A 15,876-nucleotide genomic window follows, 5' to 3' on the forward strand; every position below is an offset into this window, starting at 1 on the left:
GGCCCTTCACAACCAGCAATGAGGTCTGGGTAGCTAACCACTGTTATTGTTACCCGAGAACTGGCCATTGCATGTACCTACCCCTCTTGCCTCTAAGGTGTCAAATCAATAAAATAAATGTTCATAAATACACAGGGTGTGTGCACATGAGCCACATTCTGAAATGGTCTAGGTGAGCAACCCTGAAGCTGTTTTGGCTCTCCCAAATTACCCCAAAACTTTTATCTGCAGTAGAAGGAAGGAAATGGGCAATACCTTTCCAAATTGTCTTTTCAGTTGCAAATCCTGTTAATTGCTAAACTGCTTGGAATGCAGGGATGCAACGAGGAAGGGTATACGGGTTTGCTAGCTTGCCTGCGGCGGCGGGATGTGTCCAGGAGAATTACCGTAAGTAAGGAGCAGAAGTGGAAAGGAAAGCAGTTATGTCAGAGGAGGATAGGAAACTCGCCTTATACCGAATCAGACCCTTCGTCCATCAGTTCACACATCAGAGATGCGTTTTAAATAAAAGCACACATTCTACTCATGTGAAAACACGCTGATGTAAAAACACACCGGACCATCCGTGGGCCAGATTGAGAAGGCAATTGGGCCGGATCCGGCCCCCGGGCCTTAGTTTGCCTGCCCATGCAACCCCTTCTCTATCCTCCAATCAAAGAAGCAAAAGGGATAAGCAGAGATCCAGGACACATTCCAGCCAGGCAAAACCCCTCAAGGAGGATCCAAGGAGATCCAAGCAGATCCAAGCAGGGCTGGCAAGGGGAGATCCAAGGGCAAGAAAGTCTGGAAGGTGGGATTCCACTCCTGGTCCTATACCTTGGTTAGCAAACAAAAGGGGGGCAGAGAGACATGGGCGTAGCCAAGATTTTTTGGGGAGGGCAGGCCTTTTTTGGGGGAGAGGAAGGACCTCTATATACCTGTATACCTGAAGGAGCGTCTCCACCCTCATCGTTCAGACCGGACACTGAGATCCAGCTCCAAGGGCCTTCTGGAGGTTCCCTCACTGCGAGAAGCCAAGTTACAGGGAACCAGGCAGAGGGCCTTCTCGGTGGTGGCACCCACCCTGTGGAACACCCTCCCTTCAGATGTGAAGGGGGAAAGTAGCTATCCTATCTTTAAAAGACATCTGAAGGCAGCATTGCTCAGGGAAGTTTTTAATATTTAATGCTGTACTGTTTTTAACACTTGAATGGGAGCTGCTCAGAGTGGCTGGGGAAACTCAGCCAGATGGGCGGGGTATAAATAATAAATGATTATTAAATTATTATTATAACCTCCGTTTGCTATGTATTTTTGTTCATTTTTATTGATTTAGGGAGGGGGGCAGCTGGCCTTCCCTGACCCCCCCCCCCCGCTACGTCAATGGAGAGAGAGAAAATCTAGTTGGTTTTTATCACCATGAGTCTGCACTCACTCTAACCAGCAGACTCTGGTGAAGAATACTGGAGGCTGCTGCAAGCTTGCACACAGCTTTGCAATGTTCCGGTTGGCCTAATTTTTGCTTTGTTTTGTTTTGTTTTGTTTTAAAGCCCTGATATGGTGTTTAGAATTTGACTTATGGGTTGTCAACACTTTGGGCTGTTGCTTTTTGAATTTCCGTCTCTCCCTCTCGAGTCAGCATGCCGTTTTCGGCTGCTACCCGCAGGCGTCAAACCAAAGGCCAGCCCCCACTTCCCCCCACTCTTGGTGTGCGTGGGGCTGATAAGATTCCTCGGTGGTTTTTATCTCCGCCGTTCTGCGAAATGAAAGCCCAGTTCCTTGAGCTCGGTTGGATTTCGTGTACGGCATCCGCCCCCCGTTTCTCCGTAACGCAGTAAATGTTCTTTTGGCTCATCGCAAATTCAAGGAAACGCTATTCGCTTGCACCCGAGAGATTTGATAGCAGAAACAAACAAGCCAGCTTTGAAAGATGATGTGACAGCCCTCCCTAGAAACTCTCAAATAAATGCAAGGCCACAGATCAATTCCTCAGTGTGCCCCCATCCTGTACGCCCCCCGGCCCCCTGGCAATGGCTGAATCCTGAAAACCAAAAAAGACCAGCCAATATTTTTAACACCATCCAACCACTGGTAGTCAAGGGTAATTCTTTAAGCATGGGAACAGGTTAGGACTATGGTACATTTATCATTAGGGACGCGGGTGGCGCTGTGGGTAAAAGTCTCAGCGCCTAGGGCTTGCCGATCGAAAGGTCGGTGGTTCGAATCCCCGCGGTGGGGTGCACTCCCGTTGTTCGGTCCCAGCGCCTGCCAACCTAGCAGTTCGAAAGCACCCCCGGGTGCAAGTAGATAAATAGGGACCGCTTACTAGCGGGAAGGTAAACGGCGTTTCTATGTGCGGCTCTGGCTCGCCAGAGCAGCGATGTCACGCTGGCCACGTGACGCGGAAGTGTCTCCGGACAGCGCTGGCCCCCGGCCTCTTGAGTGAGATGGGCGCACAACCCTAGAGTCTGTCAAGACTGGCCCGTACGGGCAGGGGTACCTTTACTTTTTACATTTATCATTTAGGATGCTTGCACCCTGATCTTGCAGCCAAAAAGGCTCTAAGACTGGCTTCTGGACCAACAATCAGTTAAAACAAGAAGAGCCTGCAGGTTTGCTATTGAAAAGACACAACATAAAAGGGGAAAGGGACAGAAAAAAAGGGGGGGGCAAGAACAGGAACTAAATCTTATTTTTTTTATGACCAACTGGATGGGGAACTGTTTGAGGGTAGAGACTGCCCTTACGGATGTATGGATCTAGTCTTTCAGCAGAGCCAGAGCTGATAAAATTTACCTCTCTCTGTTTTGCCTGCCTTGACTTAAGCCACATCTGAGCTGGAAATTAAAACCCACTATGTTTGTTTTCCTCCCCCAAAAGGACCCTGCGACATGTAGTTTTGGGAGAGTGAAGACCACAAACTTGACACGAGCCAACAGTGTGACGCAGCAGCTAAAAAAGCCAATGCAATTCTGGGCTGCATCAAGAGGAGTATAGCATCTAGATCAAGGGAAGTAATAGTGCCATTGTATTCTGCTCTGGTCAGACCTCACCTGGAGTACTGTGTCCAGTTCTGGGCACCACAGTTCAAGAAGGACACTGACAAACTGGAATGTGTCCAGAGGAGGGCAACCAAAATGGTCAAAGGCCTGGAAACGATGCCTTATGAGGAACGGCTAAGGGAGCTGGGCATGTTTAGCCTGGAGAAGAGGAGGTTAAGGGGTGATATGATAGCCATGTTCAAATATATAAAAGGATGTCACATAGAGGAGGGAGAAAGGTTGTTTTCTGCTGCTCCAGAGAAGCGGACACGGAGCAATGGATCCAAACTACAAGAAAGAAGATTCCAGCTAAACATTAGGAAGAACTTCCTGACAGTAAGAGCTGTTTGACAGTGGAATTTGCTGCCAAGGAGTGTGGTGGAGTCTCCTTCTTTGGAGGTCTTTAAGCAGAGGCTTGACAACCATATGTCAGGAGTGCTCTGATGGTGTTTCCTGCTTGGCAGGGGGTTGGACTCGATGGCCCTTGTGGTCTCTTCCAACTCTAGGATTCTATGATTCTAAGACTGTTTTCTAACTTGGGACTCCTAAGCGCCACTTCAAACTGGAATTCCGAGAGATTCTTGGGCAAGAAAGACTTTGCAGCGAAACAGCCTGACATTGATGATGATGATGATGATGATGATGATGATGCCATGGACAGGATGGAAGGAAAAGTGAGTCAAGAGCGTTAAGGGGAATCAGTTCTTCAACTGATGCAAGGCAGCTGGGAGATGTCTGGCTGATCTGATGGTTATTAGACCAGCCAGCTGCGTCAAGAAATTGTGGTAAGTTAAAACACCTTCAGGTCCCAGCTGAGGAATCACCCACATGTATATGCAAACACAGTCTCAAGACATTGCCTCCTGAACTCCCAGCCCTGCCCGGTATTTATTTGTTAAATGAATATCCTGCCCTTTTCCTTCCAAAGGAACACAGGACATCCAACAAGAGATAAAAGAATAGCGGACATGTTAAACATCCTAAAATGATTCCAGCACAGATGTGGATTGGGAAAGATCTCAGCTTTAAAGGCTTAGGAGGTCTTCAGAGGGTGCCGAAAATCCAACAGAGATGGAGCCTGTCGGATATACAGTGGGAGGGAGTTCCAAAGGACAGGTGCCAACCCGCTAAAGGCCCGTTTCCTACATTGTGTGGAATGGACTGCCTGATAAGATGGTATCTGCAGGAGGCCCTCAGTTGAGTGATAAACTGGTCTGTAAGAGGTAAGGTAAGGTCTGTAAGAGGTAAGAGGTAAGGTAAGGGACGCAGGTGGCGCTGTGGGTAAAACCTCAGTGCCTAGGACTTGCCGATCATATGGTCGGCGGTTCGAATCCCCGCGGTGGGGTGAGCTCCCGTCGTTTGGTCCCAGCTCCTGCCCACCTAGCAGTTTGAAAGCACCCCTAAGTGCAAGTAGATAAATAGGTACCGCTTTATAGCGGGAAGGTAAACGGCGTTTCCATGCACTGCGCTGGTGCTGGCTCGCCAGAGCAGCTTCGTCACACTGGCCACGTGACCCGGAAGTGTCTCCAGACAGCGCTGGCTCCAAGCCTCTTAAGCGAGATGAGCACGCAACCCCAGAGTCGGTCACGACTGGCCCGTACGGGCAGGGGTACCTTTACCTTTTAAGAGGTAAGGTACCCTGGTCCCAAGCTGTATAGAGTTCTTTACGCCAGGACTAGCACCTTGAACCTAGGCCTGCCTGTAGCTAACTGGCAGCCCATGCAATTCTTTCAGCCCCAGCAAGCAGTCTGTGACAACAGACGATGACTCCATCCCTGTTTCTGACAGTCTTCCAAATTCATCATTGAGACTTCATCGTTCGGGATGAATGACTTGTCGTCCTTTTTGGATGTTTACAGGGGAACTGACATTTGCAACTCAGCTGTTCTGCGCAAGGTTTTGCCACGGTTGGTCAACTGTAGAGGACAAAGTACTCAGATAACCCTTTTTTGAGACGCTGTGACCTATGTTTTCCAGTCTCCAATTTCGACGAGACTTTAGCAAAAGTCCGCTGGTTCAGCAGAGGGATGTCAGCGCTCAAGATTTGTAGTGAATCCACTCAGCTCTCAGGAAGGTGAAGAAATTCTGGGATCTTTACGGACCTGCTTGGGCTGGGGGGTGGGGGGCAGAAGAGACACTAACCTCCTCCCTCTCACCCAAGAAAACCTCAGCAGCAACTCAGAGCCCCTCCAGACTAGTGTTTTATTGTGTGTGTGTTGTGCTCTGCAGGCTGCAAGTCGAAAACTTCACATTCCCTGCCCCACCGCGGACGGGAGGAAAAGGCAGTGAGCAATGGATTACAGTCATACCTCATGTTATGTTTGCTTCATGTTATGTTTTTTCAGGTTGTGTCCCGCGGCGACCCGGAAGTACCGGAAAGGGTTACTTCCGGGTTTCGCTGCTCGCGCATGCGCAGTAGCGCTACATCACGCCGCACACCTGTGCAGATATGGCGCTTCAGGTTGCGGGCTTTTCATGCTGCGAACGGGCCTCCGGAACGGATCCTGTTCACAACCAGAGGTACCAGTGTAATAAACACAGAGGGGGAAAGCCCAAATTTCAATGATGCTTCTTCTAGAAAGAGGTCGCCACATAACCGGCCAGTGAAGAAATCCAGAGGAAAAATTATAACAGAATCTGAACTAAAAGGAGGAATACAAGCCATTGTAGGGGCTTCTCTGGATTTAGGAAATGGTCTGCGTTGTAAATACCTGTCTAATTGTGACCAGAGAGGCAGTATCGAACTAATGTTTTAGGATCCGGATGCATTGGACAAATGTTGGTTTCCAATTCTTACGTTTGCTGACAGGGAGCTGTTATTCAAATTAAAAGCTTTCCCAAATAACCCCCACCCGCCCAATGACAATTTAGAAATATCCTTTCCCTGTACCGGCTACTTATTTGTTTATTAGATTTACGTACTTGCCCTTCATCAAAAGATCTCAGTGTGGTTCCCAAGATAAAAATACAAGATAGAAACGCAAATAAGTTATTGAAACGAAAACTACCAAACAATAGCCCCCTCCCACAAACACATGGTCGAAGAGGGACATTTCCCCCTGTAGATATATAAGCGAGGGGAGAGCATTCCATAAATGGGGAGCTACTGCAGAAAAGGCCCCGTTCTCGTGTTGCCACCCTCTGGATCTCTCTTGGAGAAGACACACGAAGGAGGGCCTTAGATGGTGAATGCAGAGTTTGGCTCAGATTATAGGGGGAGAGGCGGTCCTTGACATACCGCGGTCCTGAGCCTTACTAGAGAAAAGAACTGCAGTCTGGAAAAGGCAACAGGAGAGAGGAAGGAGCAGGAAGTTCTCAAGCTATAAGACTCATGCCTTTGTCGCATATCCTAATAATGTCTGGATATGCTCCAACAGATAAGAAGGGAAGATTGGCCCAAATGCAGGTGTTGTGATAAATATGCTCTGGTTAGAGGCCCAAAATTCCTATCGTGCTAGCAATCTATTTTCCAGAAATCAAAGAAATTATCCATTAACAAATGCTTATGATAAGCCCAGGCCTGTGGGAGAAATTTCAAATTGCCAACATTGAGTGCAGACTTCTGCTATTGATCCAAGAAGTATACAGGGTCAGAATAGGTTTAAAAGGTGGTACAGTGGTGCCTCGCAAGACGAAAATAATCCGTTCCGCGAGTCTCTTCGTCTAGCGGTTTTTTTCGTCTTGCGAAGCAACCCTATTAGCGGCTTAGCGCTATTAGCGGTTTAGCGGCTTAGCGGCTATTAAAGGCTTAGCGGCTTAGCGGCTAAAAGGCTATTAGCGGCTTAGCGGCTTAGAAAAAGGGGGGGGAGTGGGAAAAAATCGCAAGACTTGCAAGACGTTTTCGTCTTGCGAAGCAAGCCCATAGGGAAATTCGTCTTGCGAAGCAACTCAAAAACGGAAAACCCTTTCGTCTAGTGGGTTTTTCGTCTTGCGAGGCATTCGTCTTGCAGGGCACCACTGTATGACTGGTGCTTTTAAAACACTGTTTTAAACCTTTATTGAGCAGCATTCCCAAGCGATGCCCAACACAGCCTTGGATGGGCCACTACAACAAGGCCCCGTACGCAGACAGATTTTGTATATCTGGCCAACCTCAGGTGGAAGACATCACTCATTATCTGTTAGCCTGTCCCTCAGATAGAGACCCAAGAGATCCCTTTCTGAAACCTTTGATCACACAAGGAAGCAGGTACACCCTGGCAGAAATGGTCCAGTTTCCTTTGAATGACAGTAGTAGCTTCGTAACACAGGGTGAGGACCTAGATAAAATCGCTAAAAAATTGTTGTTGTGATTCAGAGGTTTAAATGAAATCAAGGTGAATTTGAGTTTGTTGGTGTCTCTGTAACCTCCCTCTGACATCATGGATGTTGGCTCGTATTATGGATCTCTATTGTTTTATTGGCACTGTTGCTGTGGGCTTGTCCTGGCCTTTGGCTGGAACAATAAACTTATATGGCTTGAATGAATGTGTTCTTGATATGGCAATAGGGCTGCCAGGTCAAGAGCGTTCCAGACCGTGAGATCTCAGAGCCTAAACCTGAGTCCTGGGGGTGGCCCCTGGTGATGTAACGGGGGCAGGCCCTGGTGATTCTTCCTCTGCACTCTGTCTCCCTACTGCAGGGGTAGGCAAACTAAGGCCCGGGGGCCGGATCCGGCCCAATCGCCTTCTAAATCCGGCCCGCAGACGGTCTGGGAATCAGCGTGTTTTTACATGAGTAGAATGTGTGCATTTATTTAAAATGCATCTCTGAGTTATTTGTGGGGCCTGCCTGGTGTTTTTGCATGAGTAGAATGTGTGCTTTTATTTAAAATGCATCTCTGGGATATTTGTGGGGCACAGGAATTCATTCATTCCCCCCCAAAAAATATAGTGCGGCCCCCCACAAGGTCTGAGGGACAGTGGACCGGCCCCCTGCTGAAAACGTTTGCTGACCCCTGTCCTACTGAGTCCTGGAGATGGAGATTAATTGGAGCAGGAAAGAGGGAGGGGGGAGGACAACTCCCCCAAAGCCTTTGCAAAGATTTAGAGACGGAGGTTAATTGGGAGGGGGAAGCAGAGGAGAGCAGCAATCATTTGCATCTGGCTCTTACCAGGATGAAGCCTGCAAGAGGCATGCATAGTCTTCTTAATTTAAAAAATTTGAAGGCCCTCTCAGCCACCTGGAGATTCAAACCCTCCCCTTGCCACCTGGAGGGGGCAGTCAAATCTGGAGATTTCAGCTGCAATTCAATCAGATCCCAATGGAGCAAGGGCTGACGGATGCCACCTCAGGATCCAGAAAGCCCGGAAGCCACTTTTATGACACCTTGTGTTCTGTGATGGGAAGTCGGAATACAAATGTGAGACAACTAACAAATAAATAACAGCCATATTGGGGGAATGCAATTAACATGCAAACAAGGGTCCTGCCTGCATAGGAACTATTTTATTTTACTTTTTAAATGCAACAGCTGCTTTGTCATCTAAAAAAGCAAGGGGCGTAATGGGAAGAGTCACCGCAAGCCCTGTGAAAGAAGGAAAACGGCTAAGGTTCTTTCTGAAAAGCCCAGCAACTACTCAGACCACCAATTATACTGAGAAAAACAGATTTTCTTTCTTGGGGAAAAAAAGAGAGAGAGAGAGAGAGAGAGAGAGCTGTTCTCTTTTCAGACCTGGACAGGACCCAAGAGTGAATTCATGTCAGTGGAATGCCTGTCTCCTGCTGTCTGCTGAGAAAACTCGATCGAGACTCTGGCAGCCTCATTCATGGCCTTTTCCTACATGCCCATGGTGCTGCTTCAGGCCTTACTATTGCTGGAGATATGAAGACTCCTCCTTACCCTTCCGCCATTTTCAATAGGGCCTAGTACCAAGCCATGGCGCTGTGGGTAAAAGCCTCAGCGCCTAGGGCTTGCCGATCGAAAGGTCGGCGGTTCGAATCCCCGCGGCGGGGTGCGCTCCTGTTGCTCGGTCCCAGCGCCTGCCAACCTAGCAGTTCGAAAGCACTCCCGGGTGCAAGTAGATAAATAGGGACCGCTTACTAGCGGGAAGGTAAACGGCGTTTCCGTGTGCGGCTCTGGCTCGCCAGAGCAGCTTGTCACGCTGGCCACGTGACCCGGAAGTGTCTCCGGACAGCGCTGGCCCCTGGCCTCTTAAGTGAGATGGGTGCACAACCCTAGAGTCTGTCAAGACTGGCCCGTGCGGGCAGGGGTACCTTTACCTTTACCTTTAGTACCAAGCCAAGAAGTCTCGGCCCCAATGCAGTTTGATTGACACAACTCCAATCCAACAGCGCCATTCAGGTGGCAACCCATGCCTGGCAAATAGGATCGGTCCAGTTGAGGTGGAGGGGCAGAGTTACTCCCCCCTCACCACACACACAGATTTGCACCTTGGTTCTACCACCTGAAGGAAAGCCCCAAGGGAAACCAATGCATAACAGCTGTCGTTTTTCCTTAACTCTGTGTGGCGAGGTCAACGGATGCCAGGTCCGTAGCAGAAAATATTTCCGATGCCAAGGCCCTGCAAGAACTTGATTTGGAACACAGAAACCATCGTTTGTGCCTTCCAACCCTCTGGTCTGGGATGAGGAAGGTTCCTTTGGAGGGTCACTGCCGGCCAGGAATAATTGATACTGAGCAAAACAGATCAGTGGTCCAGACTCAGGTTCGTCTGTAACCACTTTGAGGTGGGTTGTTTGTTTTTACAGTCAAGTTGTATATTCATTTATGAAATACCGGCTAGCTCTGCTTACCAACCCGCTAGAGCAGACATCCCCAAACTCGGCCCTCCAGCTGTTTTGGGACTACAACTCCCACCATCCCTAGCTAACAGGACTAGTGGTCAGGGATGATGGGAATTGTAGTCCCAAAACATCTGAAGGGCTGAGTTTGGGGATGCCTGCGCTAGAGCTTCCCCTACCCGCCCCATGCAACCACTAAACTCACCTTCCACCTTCCCAACCCCATTTCTTCATAAAAGCCAGGACTGCGATGAAGCGCTACATATCCTCCAACTGGGGCTATGCAATCACAGCTGTACATTTTTATGTATATGGGAGGAAATAATAAATGCATGTCCACACAAGGCTGCCCTCGAGGACTGGGGGTGGAAAGCCAGGGGCATGTTATATATCTGGGTGCAGGTAACTGCTTTGGTGTCCTATATCCTCTGGAACAGAAGTCAAAACTGGACCGGTCAGCTTGGATGCCAGTGTGCTGAAGTGGCTCAACAGAAGCAGGCAACCTTCAGCCCTGCGGTCACACGAGGCTTAATTTCACATAGACCTCAACCTTCTTGCAAAAGCCCTATAGAAGTAGTGATCTTCCAGAGCCACTAACAGGCAGTCAATCCCATCCTCCTCCCTGAGTTCTCCAAGGGGGAACCATACACAGAACAGACCTCTTTGAGGTATATACATCTGCGGCAGCCAAGTGAGTCTTCCATGACAGCTGCTTGACCATTTGAAACCTCTTCTTGCTCCCTCCTTGGTTTCACGAGAGGCGCATACGCAAAACGGCTTTCAGTCTCACTTTCAGTTCTCATCAGGGCAGCAGATATTGCAGGAACACAGTATGGAATTGAAACGGCGGTCCCTGGGTGTATCATTCGATGTTTTAAACACGCAAGTGAGCTTATGGAACTCAGAGCAAGACGTTATTTGGAGTGTGGGGGTCTGTAAAAGGAAGTGCTGTTAGCCACACCAGTTTAGTGGTTAGAGATGAGTTGCTTCTGAAGAGCAATTGCTGAGGGAGGAACAGCAGAAAGAAGCCCCTGGGAAAGGACTTGCAAACGGAAGGCTGACCAGATGGACGCTTAAATCTAGGCAGCGCTGAGTTACACTGTGGAACTTGCTCTCCCAAGAGGCAGCGATTCCCACCAACCTGTTTGGCTTTTAAGGGTCGACAAAATTCATGCAAGATAAGCCTATCAATGGCTAATAGCCACAATGGCTATGCTCTGCCGCCTCCACAGTCAGAGGCAGTGAATGTTTCTGGAAACCACAGGAGGGGAGAGTTGCTCGAGGTCAAATCCTGTTTGCAGGTTTCCCACAGGCATCCGGTTGGCCCCTGTGAGAACAGGATGCTGGACTCGATGGACCACTGCCCTGACCTGGCAGGCTCTTCGTATCTCATCCAGCAGGACTACTGCTCCATTTTTACAATAGCTGGAAACAGAACTTCCACGTTTAGTGGTAGTGTACCTTTAATATCAGGTGGTGCTGTGGGTTAAACCACAGAGCCTAGGACTTGCCGATCAGAAGGTCGGTGGTTCGAATCCCCGCGACGGGGTGAGCTCCCGTTGCTTGGTCCCTGCTCCTGCCAGCCTAGCAGTTCGACAGCACATAAAAGTGCAAGTAGATAAATAGGTACCACTCTGGCAGGAAGGTAAACGGCGTTTCCGTGCGCTGCTCTGGTTCGCCAGAAGCGACTTAGTCATGCTGGCCACTTGACCCGGCTCCCTCGGCCAATAAAGCGAGATGAGCGCCGCAACCCCACAGTCGTTCGCGACTGGACCTAATGGTCAGGGGTCCCTTTACCTTTTTACCTTTAATATCAAGATGAGGGAAGGAATTACAGAGGAAAGCTATTGCTTTTGTTTCATTATACTGGGCTTCTCAGATGTACGTATCTGGTTTGCAGGAGATTAGGAGAGGCTAACTAGTGGCTCTCTAGATACTGTTGAGCTTGCAACTCCTATCTGCCCCCAGCCAGTGCGTGGCCAACAGTCAGGGATTACAACATCTGGAGGGCAGGAAGCCCCAGAACAGAGGAACATTTCGCCTGATCTAGTTGGCATACAACAAGCAAGCCCTTTCAGGTGCAAAAGCAACGGAGTCCTCTGGTGGAAAATCTGTTCACCAATGGTGCCTCAGCTACGCCAAGTTTGGGGGAAAACTGCCTGCTTATCTGACAAACACACTTCCCCAAATACTGCAATTAAAAAGAAAATGAAAGTGTTGTGTGCAAACATTGACAAGTACAAATAACTGAGAGGAAGGCACACTAGCAAAGAGTGCTTTTCACCTCGTCAGGCCTGTGAAGGAAACGCTGCCCGCCTGCTTGCCTGGATAAAAGCTTCCCTTTCATTTATTTATTTGCAAGGCCTCTTATTACAGGAAAAGCCACAGCAATGACTTCACCGGGGAGGAATGGCGTTAACATTTGGATGGCTTTATTTTTTGCTTTCGCAACCGAGAGCTAAAAGCAGCTGCATTAAGTTAGGCTCCGTGGAAAGGGCTGGATGGCTTTATGAATCAGCTAGATCCCAGACAAGGTAGGCAAAAGAGAAGGAACAGCCCAAGGCAGGGATCCTCGACAGACTCTGCGGAAATCCCTAATCAAGCAAATCGAAGGGCTGCTCCCTTTTGGAGTCTTTCCTTGAGACTTCGGTCAATTGTTTTGAAGGAGTCCAGCACCCTTTGAAACAGATGCTGCCCTTGACAGCCATCAACTCATGTTGTTTGCAAATGAATTACAAAAAAGCCTAAGAAATCCATTTGCAAAAGGCAGCGGCAGGTGGGTCACCATGGACCTCTGAGAACCCGACCTTTGGAGTAAGCATCTAGTCCCCATGGCTACAGGAGGGCACTTTGAAACATGATCGCTATGGTGGTAAACTCTGGAAGTAAGAATAACTGTAACTACAAGAGAAGACTGTATCCCTAATCCAGATTCTCCCGACCCCCATTCATATCAACACAGACCCCGGGCTGGATCAATGCCACACAGTGAAGTTGATATGTAAACAGAGAAGGCTGATACTCAGTGCTGCTTGCCATTATTTGCCTAAACAATTCAGCCAATGTTGAAGTGAGTTCCAACAGGCAAAACTGATTTTCGTTTTTGGCAAGAAAGACACACAGTTTAGTTGAGACCCAGTTTTGTTTCCCTCCACAGGAATATCATTGTGTGTGTGTGTGTCCTTCCCTTGGGTTTTTGTTTTTTTAAAAAAAGCATGACCTCCTCCTTTGCTTTGAAGAACAGCCATTGAATTAAGCACCACACCCAACCTGATTTCCAAAACAGCCACCTGTGTGTATTGCAAAACTGGGAAGAAAAAAAAACATTTGCTCAAACTTACAAAGGCCTACTTTTGGGGAAAGGTGCAAAAAGAACTCCACTGTTAACTAGTCTGGATCAATCAGGGCTGGGAAATTATGACTATGTGCTTAAGGGCAGAACATGTTGGGCTTTATTTTTTGATAACTGGGAATTCCCTGGCAAAATACCCACAGCTACTTTTTAGTTTTTATATGTTACGAAGAATAAACCCTCCCCAGGGCCTTCTCAGTAGTGGTGCCTGCCCTGTGGAACGCCTTCCCAGCAGATGTCAAGGCAATAAACAAACTATTTTACTCTTAAAACACAACTGAAGGCGGCCCTGTTTAGAAGCTTTTAATGTCTGATGCTGTATTGTTTTAATATTTGGTTGGAAGCGGCCCAGAGTGGCTGGGGAAACCCAGCCAGATGGGCACGGTATAAATAATAAATTATTATTAGGAGTTATTATAGTTTAAGAGGAAAATGAACTCCATTAGGCCCAATTGTTATGTAGTTTCACTGCATTTTTTCACAGATTCATGGATCCCTTCTCACTTTAGCACCTTCATAGCAGGGCAGAATGTTTCTGAACTCCAGCAACTATTCCTGTGGGTGGGCATAGGCCAGCGGGCTGCATTGGGGAACCATTTCAGTGGTGTATTTATGCTTCAAGTCTAGTACCATGGAAACAATGCATTCACCCACCTATTAAAAGCAAATGATCTTGACATTATTAACCTTCCAAACGGCAGAGAACTGATCTTCTGGGGGGTGGGGCAGGGCGGGATCTTCTGGCAGACACAGCAATTGTGAATCACTCTTTCTAGAGGGAATTTATTTCCAGGCTGAACATACCAAGCTAGCAGAAACCCCAGAGGTAAACCCTGTTAGGTAACAGGACTACCCAGCAGCAGTAGTAAGCTTATGAGCAAGAATTCACTGCTGGTTGGTTGGAGATGCTTGAAACATAGGAAGAAAATGTGGGCGGTTCCAGAGCAAATATGTTTGTGATGCTAAAGGATGCATAGCAAGGTTAGCTGAACTACAAAGCGTCCTTCCAAAGAGGAATTCTGCTGAGAATAGGGGCATTTTAGATCCTGTCCCATTCTTAGAGGTATGCATGGATTTGAGAAGAATACTGTGGCCCTGCAGGTGCTGTTGGATTCAACTTCTGTCACCCCATGTCCATGTAGTCAATGGTCAGGAATGATGGGAGAACTGGGAGTTCCATCATTTGGAGGGCTAGATTCCCCATTACTGACCTAGACCACAAGTAGAGGGGTCTGTGCTGAGGGATGGGGAAACTTAGGTCCTCTAACTGTTCTTTATTTTCTAGATTCATTTCAATCACGGCTTCCAACTTGGAACTACCCCAAGCGCCCTATATAACCTATTGGGAGAGAGACAGGGCAATGTATCCGTTTATCCTTCTTGTCCTCTTGGCGACTTTCAATACCAATTAACCACTGTATCCTCCTGGAAAGGCTTTCTGAGTTGTGGGTGGGCAACACTGCTTTACAGTGGTCCCAGTCCTACTTGGATGGTTGTCTTCATCAGCTGATGCTTGGGGAGTGTTTTTCGGCACCATGGGGCCTTCAATGTGGGGTCCCTCGGGGCAGTTCTATCCCCCATGTTGTTTAATATCTATATGAGGCGGCTGTGTGGAGTCTTCCAGTTTTGGAGTGTGCTGCCAGCAGTATGCTAATGACCCACAGCTCTATTTCACCTTTACATCTGAAGGAGAGGCAGTAGGTGGACTAGACTGGTGCCTTGCCTAGGTAATGGACTGGTTGGGAGCCAACAAACTGAAGCTCAAGCCAGATAAGATACTGTTGATGGGTGGTCCCCTAGACCAAATGGATGGGAGTCTGCCTGCTCTTGAGGGGATTACACACCCTCTTAAGGAGAAGGGATGTATCTTGGGGATGCTCCTGGATCTATTGGTGTTGCTTGAAACCCAGGTGGTCTTTTATCAGCTTTGGCTGGTGGCCTAGCTATGCTCATATCTGGACAGGGATGAACTAGGTTGAATTACTGCAATGCGTTATACGTGGGCCTCTGAAGATGGCTCAGAAACCTCAGCTCCTACAAAATTCAATGGCCAGACTGCTCACCAGAACAAGACTGTTTGAGCATATAACGCCCAACTGCACTAGCTGCCAATTTGTTTCCCAGCCCACTTCAAAGTGCTGGTGTTGAACTATAAAGCCGTACATGGTTCAGGACCTCAATGCCTTGGGACTGCCTCTCCCTAGATGAACAGACCGCACTTGTCATCCATGACCCTCTTCTGCTTCCTTAAAGGTTCAGAGGGTGGCAACACAAGAGCAGGCCTTTTCTGTAGCGGCTCCCCATGTGTGGAATGCTCTCCTCAGAGAGGCTCACCAGGCACCGTCATTACATGTCTTTAGGCACCAGGCAAAAACATTCCTCTTTACACAGGTCTTCAGCCATTAAGTAATCGATGGCCTGTTAAAGGGATCTGTTATTAAGATTATTTTATTATGGCATTATTATGCTTTGTATTGTTATTATTATTATGCTCTGTAAAATGTTGTCCGTGGCCATGGGATCTTTTGATATAAACTGGTATATAAACTGAAATAATAATAATAAATAGTAATAATGATAACAATTACCATCAGCCCCAGCTAGCACCCCAGCTAGGACGCGGGTGGCGCTGTGGGTAAAAGCCTCAGCGCCTAGGGCTTGCCGATCGAAAGGTCGCGGTTCGAATCCCTGCGGTGGGGTGCGCTCCCGTAGTTCGGTCCCAGCGCCTGCCAATCTAGCAGTTCGAAAGCAACCCCGGGTGCAAGTAGATAAATAGGGACT

This window comes from Podarcis muralis, chromosome 16, assembly GCF_964188315.1.
Source record: "Podarcis muralis chromosome 16, rPodMur119.hap1.1, whole genome shotgun sequence".
Taxonomy (NCBI): Eukaryota; Metazoa; Chordata; class Lepidosauria; order Squamata; family Lacertidae; genus Podarcis; species Podarcis muralis.